Below are 23,739 nucleotides of genomic sequence, written 5' to 3'. Positions count from 1 at the left end.
TTGGCTCTTACGATGGTTAAGGCTTGCGATGACTGAGTAAGTTTGGTTGTGATGGTGCTGTGTTGAAAACCAAGGGGAACCAAGGGTTGCTATGCGTTGATTGCATACTATGCATTGATGAACCACTATGCGTTGATGATTACACTATGCGTTGATTATAGACTATGCGTTGATGGCGTACTATGCTTTGAACATCCAAGGGTTTGTGGACGTATATGAAGGATGAGCTCATATCAAGGACGTCATCCGGACATGTGGCTTGTTAGGAGGAATTCTTAAGCCTTAAGTAAAAGAGGCGAATGCATAAGAAGACATGCAAAGTTGAGGGCTATGCATTGGTGAAAGGAAAATAAGACACTTTGGCTTGCGCTAAAGTAAGAATGTGTTGATGGTGTGAGGAAAAGACACTTGGACATGCGGCCAAGTAGGAGGTGTCGGCCGTGGAGCAATCTTAGACGCCTATAAATAGGGCCAAGGACTTCTTTTCAGATCAAAATTCAAAAGACATTTAAGAAGAGTGGAAAGTTGAGTAAACATTGTGTTGATAGCAAAATCCATGCGTTGATCATAAAGCTTCAAGGGGGACGCAGTAGAGAGTGAAGTCTGGAAAACAGCATCAAATTGGGACGAGGAGTTCTCCCAGTATACTCGTGCGTTTGGAGTGATTCTAAAGCCATCTAAAAACTCTGAAAGTATAGTTTTAGGCCAGAGAAGAAGCTCCAAGTGATTGGGCTGGAAACTGAGAAGAAAACAGAAGGGTCAGGCTGTCGGGTAAGCTTGAGCCAGTCTTGGAGATTTTGTGATTCCTGCCAAACCACGAGGTGTTCGGAGCTCATATTTTAGCGTACGCTTCCTGAGACATTTTAGAACATGTTTTCAGAAGGAAGTATCTTAAAATAATGTCTGTAACTATGAGTAATCTAAGCTGATATTTGAATCTGGAATTTAGGGTTCAAAAGGGAACCAAGGAAACCTAAGGAACTTAGGAAAGAAAAGTTCCTAACCATTAAGGTGAGTGGTTATTATGTGTTGTATTGTTGATATAATTTCTATATATAGGTAAATATATATAGGGGATAATGTTAAATTGGCATGATCATGGATATATGTTTATCTTATTACTATGCTTGTTGAGAAATTGCTTGTATGGTTGTTTTGGAAACTGAACCAAGGTATATAGTTAGCATGCTTGAAAAGGTACTTGATGGGAAAATATAGTCAGCTTCGATCAGCGGGAAATGATAGTCGGTGATGACCGGCAGGAAATATAGTCAAGTTACCTAAGCATAGCTAGTGGGAAAATAGTCGATGTGCACATTAGCGGGATAATAGGGTATAGGAAAAGTTTCCACATGAAATTGTTGTGGTCTTAGTATACGTGTGAAAGTACTGGGGATGTTTTTGTTATGTGATAACTAGCGGTCAAGCTAGGGTTGATTGTTTTAAACAGTAGTCGAGCTGGGGATTGTCCAGTGGTTTGGCTAGAAAATAATATTGAACTTATGGTAATGTTCTTGTTGACTATGCATTGCTTTCCAAAAGTATATTTCTGTTGACAAAGTTCTTTGTTTATCTAAAGGCACCACTCACTGGACTTTATAGCTCATGCTTTCCAAATGTTTTTCTTCCCCCTCCCCCAGGTAGTGAAAGGTGAGAAGTTCCAGGGTGTTGCTAAGGTCAAGGTCTGCCACAAGCCACAGTTACACTTCTAGAGGGTTTTACAGTTATTGTTGTAAACTTTATAGTTAAGTCTTGAAGTTGTATAAATGATACATTGTTGTAATAAAATGGGCCTACTAAATCGGTTGTTGTTTGTCTCCTTGACTTAATCAGTTGGTTGTTGAATTTGTTCATTGGTATCAGAGTTACTTCTGCAAGAGTTATCAGGCAGTAAGTGTCAACAAAAGGGTTGATAACTGTTGCAGTCATGCTCTTTCTCAGGCTCAGAGGGTTGTCTGGGGCGGGGTGTGACAAGATGATGCAAGCTTTAATTCCTGACTGATCCACCGGATAGTTGTCACTGATAAAGCTGGATGTACTTTGTGACCGTTATCGGCTGTCAACTTAATTTGGATCCGACTACCGTCAGCTTTCTGTCCCATCGATCTTAATTGTCCTTTCGTCCGGATGCGCCCACCATGTTGCGGTGATTCTTCTTGGGTGGATGTTTGCGAGCACGATCAACGCAAAGTCTCGTGGTGAAGTTGCACTCGATCGATGTATTCCTATGATTGCATTCTTTGCGTTGCATTAACGCATTATTCTGCACAAAAATATAGAGATCAACTGCCCTAATGCGTTGGACGCATGCAACCACAATATTGTAGAATTTATGCTTAACGGACGCAATTTAACATATTCTATCAACGCAATCCAACATTGTTTAAGAACTTAGAACTATTATAACGTGCATTTCTGCCCGTTATCACACCCCTAAATTTAAACAATGCTTGTCCTCAAGCATAAGCTAAAGATTCCTTTAGCAAGTTAACCGCAAAGTTTTCTTTCCTAGATTTCTCAAGGATACTTCATTTAGATCCTATATGCTAGAATTTCGTCTTATTCAAATCTCTTCCTAAAATAATTCTAAGACTTAGGGATTGCAAGCTTAACTTTCAAAAGAACTTTACTGAATTTCGGAACATCGCTTGATTTATTTCAAAAAGAAAATTTTTCACCTGGGTGTCAAATGATTTATCCTTGCACAAAAATTTTCTTCATTTCTATATTTTTTTCTGACCTTGCGCTGATCCGAGTGTCTTGCCTTCGTTTTGGCTTGTCCCTACGGGTTTCATGCGGACATCCAACTATGAGCAATGCACTCTTCCTTAGACTAAACTCATACCAATTTGGCAATTGAGTTGCAGTCATTTATTTATGCATTGATCCTGGTGATTGTGTCATGTGGACATCCAACTACGGGTAAGTGCCTTTCACAACTTAACTCTTATCAATCATGGGTTTCCCATTGCGTTGACAGTGGAGTTGTTATACTAAAAAATCATCCATTTTTTTTAGCAAGGTCGGAAACAATTACCCCACCCCCAAATTTTAAAATGCGGCAATGTCCTCATTGCCTAAAAGATTAAAATAAGTCATGCGATGGTCAAAAAATTGCATTGTAAAGAGAGTTTGAAAGAAGCTAGCAAACCCCTAACTTCGAGAAATATTTCATGAGGTGAGTATCCTAAGATTTACGTTGACTCTAGTATATATAAAAGAGATAGAAGCTTCTCGTCATTGAAATCATACTTGGCGAAGAACAACATGCAGTAAACTACTAAAGTTTTCTACTGGTGATATGATTGCAGTAATCAAGGAGGATGTGGTGATAAAACTTTGAAAAATAATATGCACTGGTAGCACAAAATTTGAAGTAAAGATAAAGAAAGGTAAACCCCCAAATTTAGCTCTGTCGCCCGCATTGTATTGATGCATCCACCTTGCGGCGATCATTCTTCATTGGGTTACGATGATGGAATAAGATAAGTGTTGCTTTGCGTACGTTCCCGCAATCCAGTGCCTCAATCATTGTAAGGAAAACAAAGAGAGGGTCAAATTATTTTAACCAAAAGAAAAGGCTTTTTTTTTAATAGAACTGAAAAATGAAAAGATAGTTGAAAAGATAGTGAAGATTCTGAGTAGTGGAGAAAAGAGTTGAAGACTTGAAGTTTTCCAAAACTTGCATCCCTAAGAATTTGCGATCATTTGACAATGCAGGGACCACCTACTTCCTTCTTTATTCAAAGTTTCTTAGTTCCATGGAGTCGACTTGGCGATTTCAGTCTTCTCCATGGTATGCCTTTATTCACTACTGATTGACTTTGAATATGTTGGTACCATCGTCATTTGATAATTCCACCGCGCCATGCGAAAATACTTGTCGAACTATGAACAGTCCGGACCAACGAGACTTTAGCTTTCCCAGGAAGAGTTGCAGACGTGAATTGAAAAGCAAGACTTTCTGCCTGACTTGGAGGTTCATGCCGCATATGCGTTGATCATGCCAGGGCTTGGTGCGCTCCCTATAAATTTTTGCATTTTCATATGCGTTGTTCCTCTATTCTTATAGCTTGACCAATTTCATTTTTCGCTTCCCCTGCTTTCTTTAAATCAAAATTCAGTTTCTTGACCGCCCACAATGCTTTATATTCCAGCTCTAAGGGCAAGTGACACGCTTTGCCGAACACCAACACATAGGGGGACATTCCTATAGGTGTTTTAAATACGGTCTGGTATGCCCATAACGCATCATCAAGCTTCATTGCCCAATCCTTTCGTGAAGGTTTGACTACCTTCTCAAGTATCAATTTAATTTCCCGATTGGACACTTTAGCTTGGCCATTTGTTTGCGGGTGGTATGCGGTGGCCACTTTGTGGAGGATATTGTACTTGTGCAACAGTTTCTTTATATTGTGGTTGACAAAGTGTGATCCTTCATCACTTATGATAGCATGGGGAGTGCCAAAATGATTGAAAATGTTTTTCTTCAGGAACTGGGAGACATCACTTGTGGCACATGCAACTGCCTCTATCCACTTGGAGACATAGTCAACGACTAATAAAATATAGTGCTTACGGTTTGAAGGAGGGAATGATCCCATGAAATCAATCCCCCATACATCGAATAGTTCCAACTCCAAGATAGTATTCATCGGCATTGCGTTCTTCCATGAAATGTTGCCAGTGCATTGACACCGATCGAATTTCATTGTGTAGTCAGCAGCATCCTTAAATAATGAAGGCTAGAAGAATCCACTTTGTAAAACTTTGGCTGCAGTACGTTGTCCTCCAAAGTGCCCTCCATAAGGTGAATCGTGGCACTGTGACAATATGTGTTGTTGGGTAGCGTCTGGTACGCATAATCGAATGATTTGGTCTACACCTCATCTATACAGATTCGACTCTTCCCAATAGTAGTGTTTGCATTCATTCTTGAGCTTCTTTCGTGGTAGGTGTAATCTTTAGAAATTGTTCACAGAAAAAATAATTAACGATGTCTGCATAAAATGGCAGTTCTATGCAAAACAGTTGCTCGTCCGGGAACATGGCACTCACTTCAGATTCATTGCGGTCAATCTCAGGATTTTCTAGTATGGACAAGTGATCAGCAACTTCATTCTCTGTCCCCTTTCGATCAATTATCTCGATATCAAATTCATGAAGTAGGAGAACCCATCTGATCAATCTCGGCTTTGTGTCCTTCTTTGTCATCAAATATTTGATTGTCGAGTGATCAATATGAATGAGTACCTTGGTTCCCTATAAGTATGCCCGAAATTTTTCCAACGTAAAAATCACAGCCATGAGCTCTTTTTCGGTGGTGGTGTAATTAAGTTGAGCAGGGTTCAGAGGTTTACTCGCATATGCGATGGGGTGCAAAATTGTTTTCTTCTTCTGCGCTAATGCAACTCCCATCACATACTCACTTGCGTCGCATATGATTTCAAACGACAATGTCCAATCCGACGCAATTAGACAGGTGCGGTAATCAGCGCATCCTTTAAAATTTGAAATGCGTTGAGGCAATTGTTGTCAAATTCAAACTTTCTGTCTGCCTCTAGTAACGCACTCAATGGTCTTGCTATCTTAGAAAAGTCTTTAATGAATCATCTATAGAATCTAGCATGCCTCAAGAAGCTTCGTACTGCCTTCACGTTTGTTGGAGGTGGAAGCTTTTCAATTGCATCAATCTTTACTTTGTCCACCTCCAACCCTTCTCGAGAGACCTTATGTCCCAACACTATACCCTCTGTCACCATAAAATGACATTTTTCCCAGTTAAGCACCAGGTTCGTCTCTTCAAATCTTTTCAGAATTTTCTCCAAATTGGCCAGGCAGACTTCATAAGTGTTCCCATAAACAGAGAAGTCATCCATAAATATTTCTACTGAGTCCTCGAGATAATCTAAAAATATTTCCATCATGCACCTCTGGAACGTGCTTGGCGCATTGCAAAGGCCGAACGACAGACGGCAGAAAGCGAATGTCCCATATGGGCAGGTGAATGTGGTCTTGTCTTGGTCTTCAAGAGCTATCATGATCTGGTTGTACCCGACGTATCCATCCAAGAAACAGTAAAAATCATTCCCTGCCAGTCTGTCCAGCATTTTATCGATGAATGGTAGAGGGAAGTGATCCTTCTTTGTGGCTGCATTCAATTTGCGGTAGTCCATACATATGCGCCATCCATTGATGGTTCTTTGCGGTATTAATTCATTGTTCTCATTGAGGACTACCGTCATTCCACCCTTCTTCAGTACACATTGCACGGGGCTGATCCACATGCTATCTGCAATGGGATAGATAATGCCCACATCCAGCCATTTGATAATCTCCTTTTTGATGACCTCCTTCATCGCAAGGTTAAGTCTCCGTTAATTATCAATGGTTGCTTTGTGGTCATCCTCAAGACAAATGTGGTGCATGCAGTACGCGGGGCTAATTCCTCTTATATCAGTGAGCATCCAGCCAATTGCTCACATATGCTTTTTGAATGCTCATCAACGCATTCTCTTGATCTGCGTTGAGCGCAGAGGAAATTATTACTAGCAGCTTTTCATTCTAGCCCAAAAATGCGTACTTCAGATGCATTGGTAGGGTTTTTAGTTCAAGTATTAGTGGCTCCACGAGGGAAGGTTGCGTTATTTTTCTTTCTTCCTTCGGCTCTTCTTCTTGCGTTGCAATCGATCCTTCTTCATTGTTCGTTTGTGCTACAATCTCATTGCAGGCAACTACGGATGCGTCGGCATCCTCTTCTTCATACTCTTCATCAGACTTTTCTTCTTCAATCAAATTCAAGTCATCTTTTGAATCTCATCAGGAAACTTCATGGCATGAATTATACTAAATTTGAGCTTCTGTCCATTTCTGCTCAAAGTGATCTCGCCCTTGTGCACATCAATTTGAGCACGACCCGTTGATAGGAAAGGTCTCCCTAAAATGATGGGCACATCTTTATCGGCCTCATGATCCAGGATGATGAAGTCCGCTGGCATAATAAATTTATCAATCGTGATCAGCACATCCTTCACCTTACCCTCTGGGTGAACCAGAGACCTGTCGGCCAATTTGAAAGTCACGGATGTGGGCACAAGTTGCCCCACATTTAGTTGTCGAAAGATTGACAACGGCGTCAAATTTATGATGGACCCCAAGTCACACAGGGTTTGCCCAATATAGAGTCCTCCTATGGAGCAAGGAATAGTGAAGCTCCTAGAATCGCTCATCTTCAATGGGATAATAGATTTGGAACTTTGCGTTAGTGCCACCGTGGCAAATTTTTTAGCGCCTCTTTTCTTGGTTACCATGTCCTTCAGAAACTTGGCATAGGCAGGCATTTCCTCAATCGCTTCACTACAAGGAATGTTAATATGTAATTGCTTTAACATAGATAGGAAGCGTTGGTACTGTACCTCTTCGTTTTTCTTCTTCTTTAGCCTCTGAGGGAATGGTGGTAATTGGACTTTCATGGTTCCTATTTCATTTGACTTTGAGGTTGACGCAACCTCAGGTTCTACTGCTTCATTTTCTTTTTCTTCTTCATGCGTTGCCGCAATCGTAGGTTCAGCTGCGATGGAGGTTGATCTGTTCTGCTCCTGTTGTTCTCACTCCACAGTCTTTCCACTGCGCAATGTCACAACTTGACATTGCTCCTTACCTGAACCCCTTGGGTTGTGTGGAAGCTCAGTTGAACTTGGCAGCGCCCCTTGCAGTCTACTTTTGAGCTCATTTCCAATCTGGCCCATGTGCAATTCAAGATTGCAGATGGACGTAGCCTGACTTTGAAGCACCGTCTCATTTTTCTCTATATATTGCTTCAATAAGCATTCTAGGGGAGAAGATTGCGGTGGTTGTTGTGAGCTACTTGCTTGGTTGCTCTGTTGACCGTTTCTGCGTTGAAAGAATCCTGGTGGCCCTTCTTTTTGTGCCCCAGATTGAAAATTTTGTTGTTGATTCTTCCAAGCAAAGTTTGGGTGGTTTTTCCACCTGGGGTTGTAGGTGTTGGAAAAGAAGTTGTTCTTTACAAAATAAACAAACTGTGGGTTTTGTGGACAATCCTCCATCGCATGCCCATCACCGCAAGTCGCACACCTTGCGGTGTTTTAACTTATTATGTTGATTTGCCCATCTTGCGGTGTTAGGCTACTGATCGTCATTCCTTGAATCAAATTCATCATTGCAGTCATTTGATTTTGCAATGAAACAATAGCACCATTATTTGCGTCAGAATCTTTGAGTCTTAGTCTCTGGTCGCTCTTCCTCCAGTCTTCATGTTTTTTGGAGATGCAATCCAGGATATTCTTCACTTCATTATAAGTCTTGTCAAGCAGACCCCCAGTTGTTGCCGCATTGGTAGCGGTCTGCAAATCAGGATTCAAATTGTGGTAGAAAATTTCCATTTGAAGGCAGTCTGGCAGCCCATTATGCGGACAATTTCGGACCAACCTTTTAAACCTCGCTGAGCGATTCGTCCATATCTTATTCAAAATTATTTATAAGCTTTCTTCGTCTAGCATTCTCTATAGGTGGGAAATACTTCTTCATAAACTTCTTCACCACCTACTCTCAAGAAGTGATCTCTCCTAGTTCGAGCAAGTAGGCCCACTTCCTAGTCTGATCACAGAGAGAAAATAGAAACAGCGTTAGTCGAACCTCCTCAGCGAAGATGTTCGGGAACACAAATTATTGCATATTTCAATAAAACTTCGGAGTTGGGCATGCGGATCCTCACCACGCCTTCCTCCGAATTGACCTGCAGCCTGGATCATCTACAACATCATTGGTTTCATTTCAAATTTACTTCTGTCTAAGGCAGGCCTCATGATTCCCGGAGAGAAATCATAGAGGTTTGGTGATGCATAGTCCCTAATAGGCCTATTGCGATCGTTTGCCAACAGAATTGGATTTGCCATGACATTGTTGTTATTTGGTGCTTCATTCCTAGGCTGCTCCGCCATCTCTTCTTTATCGAATTCTGGTTGCTGTTGGCGGTCTCTTAGTGTCCTTTAAAATGTTCTCTCAATCTCCAGGTTTTTTATGACGAGTAGAAATGTACATTATTATAGGCCTTTTATTTAGAATTATGAGGGTCGATAAGAAGAATATGCGGCGATTATACTAAGAATTCATGAGAAAGTGAGCTTGCGTCTATCAGCAATAAAAATCTCGGCTAACCCACTATTATGCATTATCTTGCGTCCAATTGTCTATTTTCGCAGGATTCGATCGCATGCGGGGAATCTCACCATCGCAGAGGCGATCGCATACGTTCGACGCATGGAAGTTGCGGCCATTAACTGCATGCGTTCATCGCATAGAGGTTGTGGCTATAGAGTAATGACCATAATAGAGGGATGAATGCAAGGGTGGTGGAATGCGATGATACTTCGGAAACCAAGCATGAACACATACCTTGGGAGTATCAAAAAGTGATGTTGACATTTCACCTACCACACCATTACTAGCAAAGATTCAGAGCATGTCCATCACGCTGTTAGCAGTAGAAATTCAGAGAATGACTATTAATGCTATCCGCGATTGTGCTCTATAAATAGAAGCCATAGAGCACAACTTCATCCGAGCTTTTGCATTAGGACAATTTTTGTGATCCAGAGACGAAAGCATGAGAAGATATTCTTGAGAGTTCTTCATTCCTCCTACCATTTTGAGTGATGACCGAAGCTTCGCCGGAGATAGATCTCGAGTGAGACTACTCCACCGCCCATCCATGGGACAGTCAGCAGCCTTGATACATATCTGATGGAAGCAAGACATTGCCCATCTGGCCCTCCATATCTCTTCTATCTCTATGTTGTATTACATTGTGGCTTAAGAGATTAACACATATTGTGATCAATGTATTTCTCTATTTCCTTCGATTCCATCTTCATTTACTTCTTCTTATCATCCTTTACTTTCATTGCAACGACTAAGTAAGATTGCTAGAGTATCGCATACTTAATCATGTGGCATAGACATATGAAGCATGTAGCAAACCACTGAGAGGTGTGCATTGCGCGGGTATTGTGAGAAAATCATATTTGCTTAGTGTTAGACTATAGCAATGCTTGTCTATGAGTTCATTAGTGGTGACTAACTGCCTGAGAGGGTAAGTAGTGGAACGCATTAAGCAAAGTAAGCAATGTTCCTAGAGATAGGAATAATCTTATGTCAACCATGATTTATGTGATTACTTTGTCTTATGAGCACATCATTCATCATTTGGGCATACTTGAAAGAGTAGTCTAAAAACCAAATCTAGGCTTGAGAGAGTCAGATCGGAATACATAAGCAAGAATAGAAACTTAGGAATAACTTTTGTTTGGTATTACACAACGTATGCACCCTATAGATAGGATATAAAAGTATGCGGCCACATCGCATGCGTCTAGAAGTAGGATATGGTGGTATGCGGTCACCTTGTTTATGTGTGGAAACACATGAGCAAGAATGAAGACTTAAACATAAGTCCTATCGACACTATTGCATATGCATCGCATGCATCTTAGTCAATTTTATATAGCATAATCCCTTAACTTACGTTGGCTGGGGTTACCCTTGCGATCAAGCTTATTGATGCGGTGAAGTCATCCCCTCCACCATTTTATCTATTTTTCCATACATCTTATTACGCGTCAACAGTTGCTGTGTCTCTAACTCTTATAGTCATACTTCCATTGCTTAATCTGTTTAGTTAGGAGTAGGAGTAACACATACATCTATTTATTCTTCGCCGCAACACACTACTTCATAAAATTTAGCTACAAGTCTTTGAGTTCGACCTCTGATCACCCGAGAAACTTGTAATCTTGTTATACTTGGCGAGAGAGCAAGAAAACTTGTGGTAGGAACACATGGTCATCGCATAGATTTTTAGACACATATTGCATATCCCTTAGTTCAACGCATGACCAGCGACGCATGGAGAACAAACAATGAACGTATATTTATTTACTCCATTTTCCACGCATCAAAGGTACCCAGCCTTATCTATCGACTACAGACCATTTAGGTTATTATTTAAACAAGATTTCACTTGTATGTCTTTACATTCTTGTTTAAACTACATGAAATAACCTCAAATCTTAGTTTATTGGATTGAGTATATGCTTATAAAACAACATTTATTTTATTAACAATAATATGTTTATATAAAGTTTACAAACTATGAGACTATAAGAAGATTTAGGACACCATTCCCAACAGGTTCAACATCATTTAACATGCAAGTGGTGCACATGTAGTGTTATTAAAGTTTTTTAACTAATAATATTAGTTTTAAATATTTTGATCTTTATACTTCATTTGTTTATTTTGAAATATATAACAAAACATGAAAGCCTTAAAACTGGAGCAAGAAAACTTAAGTGTGACAATGAGTGATGAAGAACTTTGACAATAGTTCTAGGGAAAAAAATTCATATGTTAATGGGATTGGGATGACAAAAGAACTCATGTATTTGTAGTTTTTGTAATGAATTTTGTTGAAGCACGTTTATATTTGTTATTATGTTGTAACTACTAATTATTATATATCTGTTGTTGTGAAAAAAGTTGTTGAATGAGAAGAGATAAAAGAGAATTTATACTTGAGTTTTGTGATAATTATATTTGAAATTATATGAGTCGAGTTTTGTGAAAATAATGTTTTAAAATAACTTATGATTGATGATGATGATAATAATAATAATAATAATAATAATAATAATAATAATAATAATAATAATAATTTTGGTATAATATGTGGTCTAGACATGCCAAATAAACAAATATGCAACGTAGAGTTTTTATGAACATATGTAGATATTAAAAATTTTATAAACATATTATATATGGTTCATACTTGTTTAATTTCATTATTTATATATAATGTATTACACAAGCGATTGTTAGCATTCGTCGATGATTGTTTTAAAAAAGGTCTCAAACGAATAATATTTTCTTAAATATTATTTGTGACAAAATGTAAGACATTGCAAAAAAACGTTGCATTGAAAACAAAAACTCGCAAGGAACTTAAGATGAGAAATAAAATGTCGCAACTAGCAATGTCTTGAGGAACCATCACAATGTGCAACGTTGGTAGCAACGCCACAAGTAGTGATGTTCTTCCTTTCATCACAATTTGTTTGCGATTTTTTAAAATTTCATCACAAATTGCGACATTTGTTACAAAACGTGGCATAGACCTTTCAACGACTACATTTTAGGGACTATTGCATGTGACGACTATTTCCATAGCTTAACGTGTTTCGTGAAAATTTTATTTTGTCTCTAAAGATCAATTTTTTTTTTGTAATGTTTCACCAAGGAATTTTTCTGTTGATACATTTAGTTAGAGGTATGGCTCAGATTCTACTTGCTAGGGACAACAAACCAATATCAATCTCCACTATGGTATAATATTATCTGTTACGGGCATAAGTCCTTATGACTTTATATTTGATTTCACCCAAAAGACCTTATATCATTGGAGATGGTTATCTTTCCCCAGCAAAAGTTTCATATTGACTAGATGAGGGGCGATCTGGGTATATAACTGAGAGCAACTATCTCCAATAGTATGTGGTCTTTTGGATTGTTCCAAAAGCAAAACTAAGGAGGTATATTTTCATCGGGGACAATAACATGTCATTGTGGAGATAGATGGACGCTCATCGTTCTTATCAATGACCAGATTAAAGTTGAGGTAATTCGTGGGTCTTTGGGATAATGGTTGAATTATTGGGGACAGGGACAAATCTACTAAGGGACCAGCAGATATGTGTCCCTTGAAAGTGATACATAGATGGATACATATTTTAACCTCTAGAAAATCAAGAGAGTCCTTCAACTTGTTGGCTTTTTGCTCTCAATACAGGCTTGGTACGACTTGGTCTTGTACATGTTACTCATTTTATAAGTATATATATGTACTCTGTTCATATTAAATATTGTACACTTTAGCTCATCTGGCATGTATTATGTACTAACAATCTAGAGATATGATTTGAAATTTCACATTTATTGAAAGAAAACTAAATAATTTAAACTCTTTAATTGAAATAAAGAATATGTTCGTATGCCAGTGCGAGGTCCGAAGTTTATTATCCCTGTGGTGTATGAGTGGAAACCATACAAGTGTGGTTGTTGTGGCTCATTTGGTCATTCTAAGGCTATGTGTGAGAAGAAGAGTGAGCCAATGGTTCAAGATTTAAATATTGTGGCGATTAATGAAGGTGTTTGGGGGTTAAGGATGGGCTTGGGTGTGAAGGGATGGGTGAAGGTGTTGGTGGTAGGGGAGGTTGCATTGCGGTAGGAATAGTGATGCAAGGTGTGATGATGAGTTTACTTTGGTTAGTTATCGTAGGTGTTATAGGGGAATGGTAGGTGGTCAAGTTGGGAGTGGGTCTCTGAGTTCTTTGCCTCCAAGTAGTAGAGTTATTCGTGGTTCCCCTAGGAGCACAGGGTTTGTGAAGCATGTGGATAAGCAGAATCCATTTAACATTCTAAGGAATGAGGGAGGGGACTTGTTGGCATTGAAGTAGTGCTTCCGAACCCTCTTCCATTAATTGTTATGGATGGGAGTATAAGAAGTTCAGGTAAGAGCTCGGTGGGAGGTGGTAGGTGGTAATCCTTGTCAGTATTATGATTTAGTATTCGTGGAATGTTAGGGGGTTGAATGACCCTGTTAAAGGTAGGGTGGTGGTAGATTTTTTTTCTTCCTCCTCTATTACTTTCTGCTGTTTGCTTGAGACACGAGTACATCGGGAGAACTTTGATGTGGTTTTGGGTAGGTTTGTGAGTACATATAGTGTGAGAGGAGTAGGGAGGATTTGGTGATGTGGAGAAAAAGTGCCTATGAATTTTATTCTGGATGTTAGGGGGGATCAATATATTTCAGGGTCCTTGATGGATATTGTATCTAATACTCGAGTGCATGTTGTTGCTGTTTATGCCTCTAATTTGATGAGTGATAGAAGGAACTTGTGGTCCCAATTGATTGAATTGTGTTTTTCCTGGCAATATTCTAGCGTTGTTATGGGTGATTTTAATTCTATTCCTACTAGTTCGGATGCTCTTGTTGGTTGTCCTAGCTTAGGTGAGATGGAGGAGTTTGATAAGGCACTTTTGGAGGCTAATCTAGTAGAGTTGGATGTGGTTGGTAACTAGTTTACCTGGACTAGTAAGGTTCAGGGGAGTGGTATTCTTTGTCGGTTGGATTGGTGTTTGGCGAATGAGGCATGGAAGGTGGCTTCCCCTTTTTAGAGGTTAGGGTCAGTCAGTAGGGGATTTCGGATCACAGTCCGTTCTTGTTCTTTGGGTGAGGTGAGGTGTCGTCTGTCTACATCTTTTCGTTATTTTAGCCATTAGGTGGAAGAAAATGGTTTTCTGGATAGGATTAAGCCTGTGTGGAGCAAGTCTTCGAATGTTTCCTCTATGGTGAGTTTTGTATGAAACTTGCAGGCTTTGAGGCAAGTTTTGTGTGTGACATATGGGAGACATATTTATGTGTTGTTTGATGAGGTGCAGGTTGCTAGCCAAAGGATGGAGGCTGCTCAAGCTGCTGTTGAGAGGGACCCCTCATCCGTGACTGTTTGTTTGGAGGTTGCCCGAGCCACTGAGGTTTTCTGGTCAGTGGCTAGATTGGAGGAGGCATCTCTCTAGTAGAAGTCTAGGGTAAGATGGTTGGAACTGGGTGATCAAAATATGGCGTATTTTCACCGTTGTGTTCGCTCTCATCATAGTAGCACTGACTTGTTTTCAGTTGTGGATGCTGCAAGTGTTAGACAAACAGTTCATGATCGGGTGGCGTGTGTGGCAGTGGATTTCTTTCGTGGTAGTTTGGGGGTTCAGTCTGAGGGCTATAGAGATCTTACTGCTCAAATTGAGGATATTTTGCAGTTCCGTTAGCTTATGGAGTGTGTAGAGGCGTTTGGTCGCCCTGTGGATCGAGATGAAATACAAAAGGCTTTATTTTCTATGAAGTCTAGGAAGGCACTGGGGCTAGATGGTTTTTTAGTGGATTTCTATAGATCTGCTTGGTGTGTGGTTGGAGATGATTTTTATGAAGCTATGCTGAATTTTTTTTTTAGTCCTGTTAGCTTCCTGGTGCTGTTAACGCTACTACTATTACTCTTATTCCAAAGAGGCCTGGTGCTGAATGTATGGAGGACTTTCGTCCTATTTCATATTGCAATGTTGTGTATAAGTGTATCTCGAAGGTCCTTGTTTAAAGATTACGGTTGTGGTTACCTTCTATCATAAGTGGTAACCAGTCAGCATTTGTTCCTGGCAGATCTATTTATGATAACATTTTACTGTGTCAAGAGCTTGTGGGGGGTTATCAATTAGATAGAGGGAAGCCGAGATGTGTGTTGAAGGTTAACCTTCAGAAGGCATATGATTCGATTAATTGGGATTTCCTGTTTGGTGTGTTGTTTACTATTGGTACGCCTTTTTAGTTTGTTAGTTGGGTGAGAGCTTGTGTTACAACGCCAACTTTCTCTGTGATGATTAATGGTTCCCTTGAGGGGATTGTCCCGAGTAGGAAGGGGCTGAGGTAGGGGGATCTATTGTCTCCTTTTTTGTTTGTGATGGTGATGGAAGTGTTATCCTGGTTCTTAAATAAGCCTCCTTAGTCGTTTAAGTTCCATGATCGGTGTGAACGTGTGGGCTTGACTCATTTGCCATTTGCAGATGATCTTGTGATTTTCTATGCAGTTGAGAAGGGTTTTTTGGAAATTGTGAGGCAGGTCCTCGGATAGTTTGTGGAGTTATCTGGGTTAGTGGCAAATGTGGGGAAGAGTTCCATGTTTGTTATGGGTGTTCATTCTAGTGAGGCTGAGGAGCTTGCTGCTTTTATGGGGTTTACCCTTGGAGTGCTACCTGTTAGGTATCTTGGGTTACCCGTTAATGGCTGGTCGGTTGAAGGCAGTGGATGGTGCTCTTTTGATCCAGAGGATTACAGCTCATATTAGAACTTAGGTGGCTCGGTTCCTTTCATTTGCTAGGAGGTTGCAGCTAGTCAGGTTTGTCTTACAATCCTTTTAGGTGTTATGGTGAAGCATATTTGTTTTGTCTGCGAGTGTCTCTTATGAGGTTGATTAGTTATTACAGAGTTATTTATGGAGAGGTAGTGGGGATAGGCGGGGTGGTGCAGAGGTTACATGGGATGAGGTGTGCTTGCCAAAGGATGAGGGGGGTTGGGTGTTAAACATGTGGCTTCGTGGAAACAGGTTGCTATTATGAAGCAGCCTTGGCTTCTTCTAGTCAAGTCTGGCGCATTATAAGTGGCATGGATGGAGGCGTATATTCTACGTGGTTGGTCCTTATAGGCAGTTCAGTGTGAGGTGGGGAGGTTTTGGTGCTTGATGATTATCTTGCGGTGTTCAAGCATATGGTATGTTTAATGGTAGGCGATGGGAGATCATGTTTTGTGTGGTGGGATCCTTGGTTGTCAGGGGGTGGGATTATAGAGTTTGGTATGTGATGCAGAAAGTAATCCTAAGGCGCGGCTGTCGGAGTTTATGGATGGTCAGGGAAGTTGAAGGTGGCCTACAGTATCGTGGGAATTGCTAGAGATATGGGGTTTGATTCAGGCAGTGGGACCTAGGGTGAGTAGGGAGGATTATTGGGTGTGGGTTTCGAGTGCTAATGTTTAGTTTTCTATTACCAGTGCATGGGAGAGTTTGTGTCCTTGTCGTCCTAGGGTGTAGTGGACGTGTCTTCTATGGTTTGGGGGTGGTATTTCGTGTCATTTCTTCTATACTTGATTAACCATGAGGGACAGGTTAGATACTCGGGATTGGTTAAGGAGGTGGGATGTGTCGTCTGAGGGAGGTGTCTCCTGTGTATAGGAGGTGTGGAGTCGAGGTACCATTTATTTTTTAAGTGTGGGTTTGGGAGAGAGGTGTGGTCGGGTGTCTTGCATCAGTTGAGGTCGTCTTATCGGGTGGCGGGATGGAGTGTGGAGTTAAGTTAGGTGAGTCGATTTGGGTCGGGAAAGGGAGTGCATAGTAAGTTGTTTCATGTTTTCTAGTGTGCTTCTATATACTACATCTGGCAAAGCAGAATCGATGGCTTCATGGGAGTCGACCGAGAATGGCTTCGGCTCTGCTCCACCTTATGGTTTCTATGGTGCGTGCTCGTGCTGTTTCCTGGCAGGTTGACCTTCCACACCTCCCATACATATATCCCAAACCCACACTTCCATGGATGTGTCGTCTGAGAGGCCGTGTCTTCTATGTTTTGATGTCTTTCTTTTTTTAGTTCTTTTTGTTGTTTTTTGTTCTGTTGTTGTCCCCTACTTTTGGGTTCTTCTTGCTTCTTGTTTTTTTTCGCACTGGTGGGTTCATTGTTTGAGTTTGGTCTGGTTTTTGTTTTCTGTTGGGTCTTATCTTTGCTCATACTTTGTTATTGTGTTTCCTTGATCCCGGGTTGTGGGATCCTCCTCATTGTTGTATAATAATATTATCTATTCAAAAAAAAAAAAAAATTCTCACGATAACCATAATTAATTAACAGGATTCTCATTCTCTTAAAAAAACTTAAATTTATCTCTAAGATAAAAAGAAAGTTAATAAATATGATTTTGATCTTTATATTTTAGTATTCATAATATTTTAGTTCATAAACTTTTAGAAATTGAAATTTAATTCTTTTATTTTTAATAAATTTTTTAAATAATTTCCTATAATAATTAGAAGATACCTTTTATAGAAGATAAATAATAATAATCATTCAGAGAAGACGCAACATTAATTGTTTTAAAATGTTTGAAATGAAAGTTGATATAGACTAATTTTATATTAGAAAAGTTAATCATAAACTCACTTGACAAACTAATTTAAAAATTATAAAAATATATGATTTTTATTTGAACATTTTAAAGTATGCGGGTTAAAATAGAATAAATCTAACCGTACAATAACCCAAGAAATAATGGAATGAGTTTTAGATAAGTTATAAAATTAGTTTAAAATATTTTTAATTTTATGGTAATTTTTTTTTAAAAGAAAAATTATGTATAAAGAAATTCGAATCAATTTTAAGGGAAAGAAAACTTTAATGCATATTCCAAGTTTCAACTTTTTCCTAGAATATTTGTTTCGATAATTGAATTATATAATCTTTTAAATTTAAATTTTGGCCAATATTAATTTATATACCTGAATTTTGAAGATTGTATCAATTTAAATCTTAAATTAAGAATTACATCAATTTAAACATTGAACAGGGTGTTGTATCAATTCAAATCCTAAACTAATAATTGTATCAATTTAAACTCTAAACTTTCATAGAATATCCATTTAAATCTTCTATTGTGTTTTATTTGGATAAACATCATGTGAGACTTATAATTTTATCAATTAAATTTCTAAACTTACATATGTGAATCCATTTATGTATTGACAAATTTTAAATATAATCGTAATAAATGTTCAAAATTGATTCACTTATAACTATTTATAAGTTTAATTGAAAAAATTAAACATTTTGCATGACATTTTTCAAACTAAATCTAAAGAAAGATGTAAATTGATACACTCGTGAAAACTCAATTTTAATTGATATATTTATGAATGTTTAAGATTTAAATTGACACAATTATTAGTTTGCAGTTTAAATTGACATAATCTCATACTTTACGATTTTAATTGATACAATTATTAGTTTAGGATTTAAATTAATATAATTCCAAAATTCAGAGGTATAAATTTGATATTTGTCCTTAAATTCATGTATATTCTAAAGGGAAATTGCATTGTATGACAAATACATTTTAAGAAACCAAAGTCATGATTCTAACTTTTTTGTTGTTGCAGGTGTGACAATCACATAACAATCACATAGAAATCAGATAGCAATAAATTTTGAGGAATTTTTTTTGACATATTTGAAAAAAAAAAACAAAATCTAACCACACAGCTCAATTTTCAATTTTTTTTTTTTATTAAAGTTTCAATTATCCCTAATCTTCATATATTTTGAGTATCTATATTAAACAATCAATAATCATCGATATCGTACTTTAATGACTTATTTTAATATGATAATCGACATTATATAATTTAAATAGCATATTAATGTATTTAAAATTATATTTATATAGACCTACTCGACATAAAATCTTTAATCCACAAGTCGACTGGGACATGATCCACAAACATGATGGCCTAGGGCTGAGCCATCTAGCAGTCGATGGTCCTCTTTCTTTGGTCCCTCAATTTCAAAGCCCGCCTTCCTGGAAGCTTCCTTCAACTCGTGGAACATGTTTTGCATCTCTCATTCAATACGAATGTTCATAGATTGGATTGAAAGACTTTTCAAACTTAATTCAATTATTCTGTTTGAAAATTTATTTAATCCAAATAATCTTTATTAAAAAATGAATCTAACCCAATCCAACCATGAAATATTTGGATTGAGTTAGTTCAGGTTAAACGGATTATTTATTTAAAATTTTATTATAAAAAAAGAAAAGCGTAAATATGTAAAAATCTAATTTAATTATTTTTATATATTGAATTAAGATTAATAATTCAATTTCAATTTATATAGTGAAAATTTTATTTCTAAAGTGCAAATAAACTACTTTTAAGAGTTTTTTAAGAATAAATTATTAAACCAAATGAGTTGATAACCCAATCCAAACTACACGGTTTGGGTTGGGTTGATTGGTTTTTTCGAGTAACTTTAGCCATTTATTCCTAAGTCTTGGATGAAATTTTGTCTTACAAGAAGTTATCCAATGATAAAGGAACTCTTTAGTACAACTATCGTTTAAATGTTGATGATTCGATCCATCATTTCAAAAAAAAAAAAGGTTACAGATTTTGTCTATCAATTTCAAATGTATTGATGATCTAGTCCATCATTTGAATATGTGATTAAATTTTTAACTTCATTTCGATTGATATCTGACATATTCTAACAACATTTTTTTAAACAAAAATATTGATGATATCTATTAAACATAAATTTTAATTTTTACGTAAGAAAGTGAATCCATGGATTCTAAACATGTTAAATAGGCAAGACCGTTCAACTTGATACAAATTGAAAGTTAAAAGGTTTATTATTAAATTCAAATTGAAAATTCAATGGCCCATTAAACAAAAAGGTTATTAGGCAACAATTTTTCGATTTAGGAAGAACATATCAGAGATAAGTATAAAAACTAAATTCATAATTTAACAAAACAAAAAGGTTAGAATTAAATTATCCCATGTATCAAAGACTAAAATCAAGATTTTAAATCTTATTCTATATTCAGTCATTCTAATACCAAATTTGATCAAGGCTCAATGAAAGGACGAACTTGCACTCTATCACATGAAGTACATGAAAATTTAAAAATGTAAAATGTCTCTAATAGATTTCATTCAACTTCATAAGGGATTTGAATTTGATATGGGTTTATATGTGTTGGATTGGATTGGGTTGAAGGTATTTTTTGGACTAACCAAAAAATTCGGATTGGTTTGATTGGCAACCCAAATGACAGTTTCCAACCCAATACAACCCAACTCTTAAAATTCAGGTTAGATTGTTGGGTTAGAAATTATTTATTTTTATTTTTAATGAAAAATATGTAAATTTATATACAACATATGACTAATAACTAAAATCTCATAAAATTAAGATGCTAAATACCAAATATCTATGATATTTATTGTAAACTTTAAACAAAAACAAATATCATAACAATTTTAAAATAAAAATATTAAAAATTAAAAAATTAATCAATAAAAAGAAATCAAATTTTAAAAAAGGATGAATATATATATATAATTCTTATTGGGTTGGATCAACCTAGAATTTTTTTATCCAACCCACATTCCAACTCAACCTAATAAAAATAGAAAAATTCAACCCAATCCAACTCTTATATTTTGGATTGGCCGGATTGTCGGATTATTTGAAGATCCCTAAAATTTAACAAGATAAGGTCAATGTGGTATACTTAAAGATTATTGATATTTATATAATATAAATATTAAACAGTTCCACCGTCCCACCATTTGCTCCGTTAAAACTTTTTAGTAAATGAGAAACACATCCAATAAAGATGACGATAAAAAGGAAAAAGAAAAAAATCAACATGTTATCCATATTTATTTCAAGTTATTTGTTTTATTTTATCTTCTTTTTTTTTTTTTATTTAACCAACGATACTTTCCTAACTAGTCGGAACCCACTGATGAGTAGACGTTGCTTTTTCGTTTTGTGTAAAAATAAATAAAAAGAAAAAAAGGCCACTGAGTTTTCTTTTTGGTTCAGAAATGTTTGGGAAATGGGAAAACGTAAGAATGGCACTCAATTCCAGCTCTGAAAGTTCCCAACTTGATACATAAAAATATAAACCAAAGCCCTTAGGCTGACTCGGACACCAAAAGAAATTCCACTCTGCATGCGTCCTATCTGCAACAAATAATAATGGACCTGCCACCAACTTTTCTTCTTGTTCACAATTACTTAAATACCAGAGAAAAATTAAATAACAAAACAAGATCATTTCGTTCCTTTTTTAGTCTTCCAAAGTCAGTCGTCTTTGCCCAAGTGTGAACAGCCTAACCTCTTTGTTTGAAGCTTTGCCAGGAAGCGGCCCCTAAATTGAAGGCTTCGCTCGCTCGCTCTAACGCTCGTTTATACGACAGCGAGTGGAGTGCGTAAGCCCAATTAAAAAAAAAAAAAAAAAAGCTTACCCAACTGTATTTTGTTCATTTACAACTAGACGAACTCAACAGACCCTTATATAATGTTCGCATCACATCTGCGGACTGCAAGTTCTGTTTGTTCCATACTAATAGAGGCTGAGATTATCGCCCCAGTGCACACATCAGGTTGATTAATTTATTTAGTCCACAGTTCAAATAGTCGTTGAATATTAGGTGAATTTAACGTCCGACTGCACCAGTCAAACGCAATATAAACAATTAGAAGACAAACGGATAATCACCCACAATGCAATAAATACAAAGTTAGAGGTCTTTCCAATCTACTTGCAAATACTCACAGAATAAGGTTGACTTAATGAATGATTCCAACCAAGAGTTTAGTTAGAAAGATGAATAACTCTTATGAAGGAGGAGTAAATTTCACCTTGTGTAACTGAATTCCCAGCTCCCCAATCAGACAAATCCCAAAAAGGTAGTTTGCTGAGTTGGCAATCTAGCCACTCTCACTCATACTAATCAAAGGACCGCATTCAAATGCAAGAGTTCCCAAAATATTCAGGATTAAGATCATGTCACCTATGGTCATTAGAATGAGATGTAAGTCTCAATTATCAATGGTGTAATATAAAGAGACGAATCATCTCGTGATCCAATCTTATACAAACTCTTTGTATAGAACACCCCCGCTTAGTATTTGATACATGGGATAATTTAATTCTAGAATTAAATTATCTCATGCCTAGTTAACTTTGTAGAGGTTTACAAGTGTTGAGAACGATTTGATCGCACTATTAAATCTAATGTTCCACGATCTAGATGCTTGTTTCAGCCCATAAATGGACCTATTAAGCTTGCAAACTCTTTGCTCTTGATCTGGAATAATGAACCCCTCTAATTGAACCATGTAGATGGTCTCCTCAAGATTACCATTAAGAAAGGCAATCTTGACGTCAATTTACCATATCTCATAATCATAAAATGTGGCTATGGCCAGGAGTATTCTAATAGACTTCAACATGATAACAAGTGAGAAATTTTCCTCATAATCTAGCCTTAAAGGTCTACACCTTTCCATCTACACCTCGCTTTCTCTTGTAAATCCACTTACACCCTATAGGTTTTACCCCATTAGGCTGATACACAAGTTCCCAGACATTATTGAAGTACATAGACTCCATTTCCTGGTTCATGGTTTTAATCCACTCATCTTTGTCAACATCCTCCATTGTTTGCTTCTAAGACAATGGATCCTCGATGCCATTATCAAAAATGATGTTTTGGGCTTCAGTCAAACCCATATAGCGATCCGATGGGTTTATAACCCTCCCACTACATCAAGGCAGTCTCAACTCTTGAGATGGTTGACTAGATGAATCGACATCAACAACTCTTGTTGATTTATCAGTCTATTCAATAACTCTTGTTGAACCCTCATTAGTCTCACTAGAAATCTCATGTAAAACAAGCTTGTCGTGGTTTATGATCCCTGATGTGGTCTTCTTCTAAGAAGATAGCATTTGTCGACACAAACACCTTATTCTTACTCAGATCATAGAAGTATCCACCACTCGTTTCCTTGGGGTAGCCTACAAAGAGGCAAATTTTCGAATGCGGTTCCAACTTCTTCGAGTTAGCCACAAGCACACGAGTCGGACATCCCCAAATCCTGATGTGGCGTAAACTACATTTACAACCTCTCCACAACTCAAAAGGTATTTCAAAAACACTTTTCGAAGGAACGTTATTCAAAATGTAACATGCAATCTCCACTGCAAATCTCCAAAACAAGTCTGGAAGATGAGCATAACTCATCATAGACCAAACCATGTCCAACAAGGTTCTGTTTCTCCTTTCTGATACACCATTTTGCTAAGGTGTACTTCAGGCCGAGAGTTGGGATGTTACTCCATGTTCTATCATATAGTTCTGGAATTCGAGGTCCATATACTCTCCACCACGATCAGATCGTAGTGTTTTTATCTTCTTACCTAACAAGTTTTCAACTTCAACCTTATACTCCTTGAACTTGTCAAGAGCTTCAAACTTACATTGCATTAGGTATAGATACCCGTAC

This window comes from Benincasa hispida, chromosome 11 (assembly GCF_027475165.1).
Source record: "Benincasa hispida cultivar pf3 chromosome 11, pf3_genome.v1.1, whole genome shotgun sequence".
Taxonomy (NCBI): Eukaryota; Viridiplantae; Streptophyta; class Magnoliopsida; order Cucurbitales; family Cucurbitaceae; genus Benincasa; species Benincasa hispida.
Note: the sequence above shows the minus strand (reverse complement) of the source record.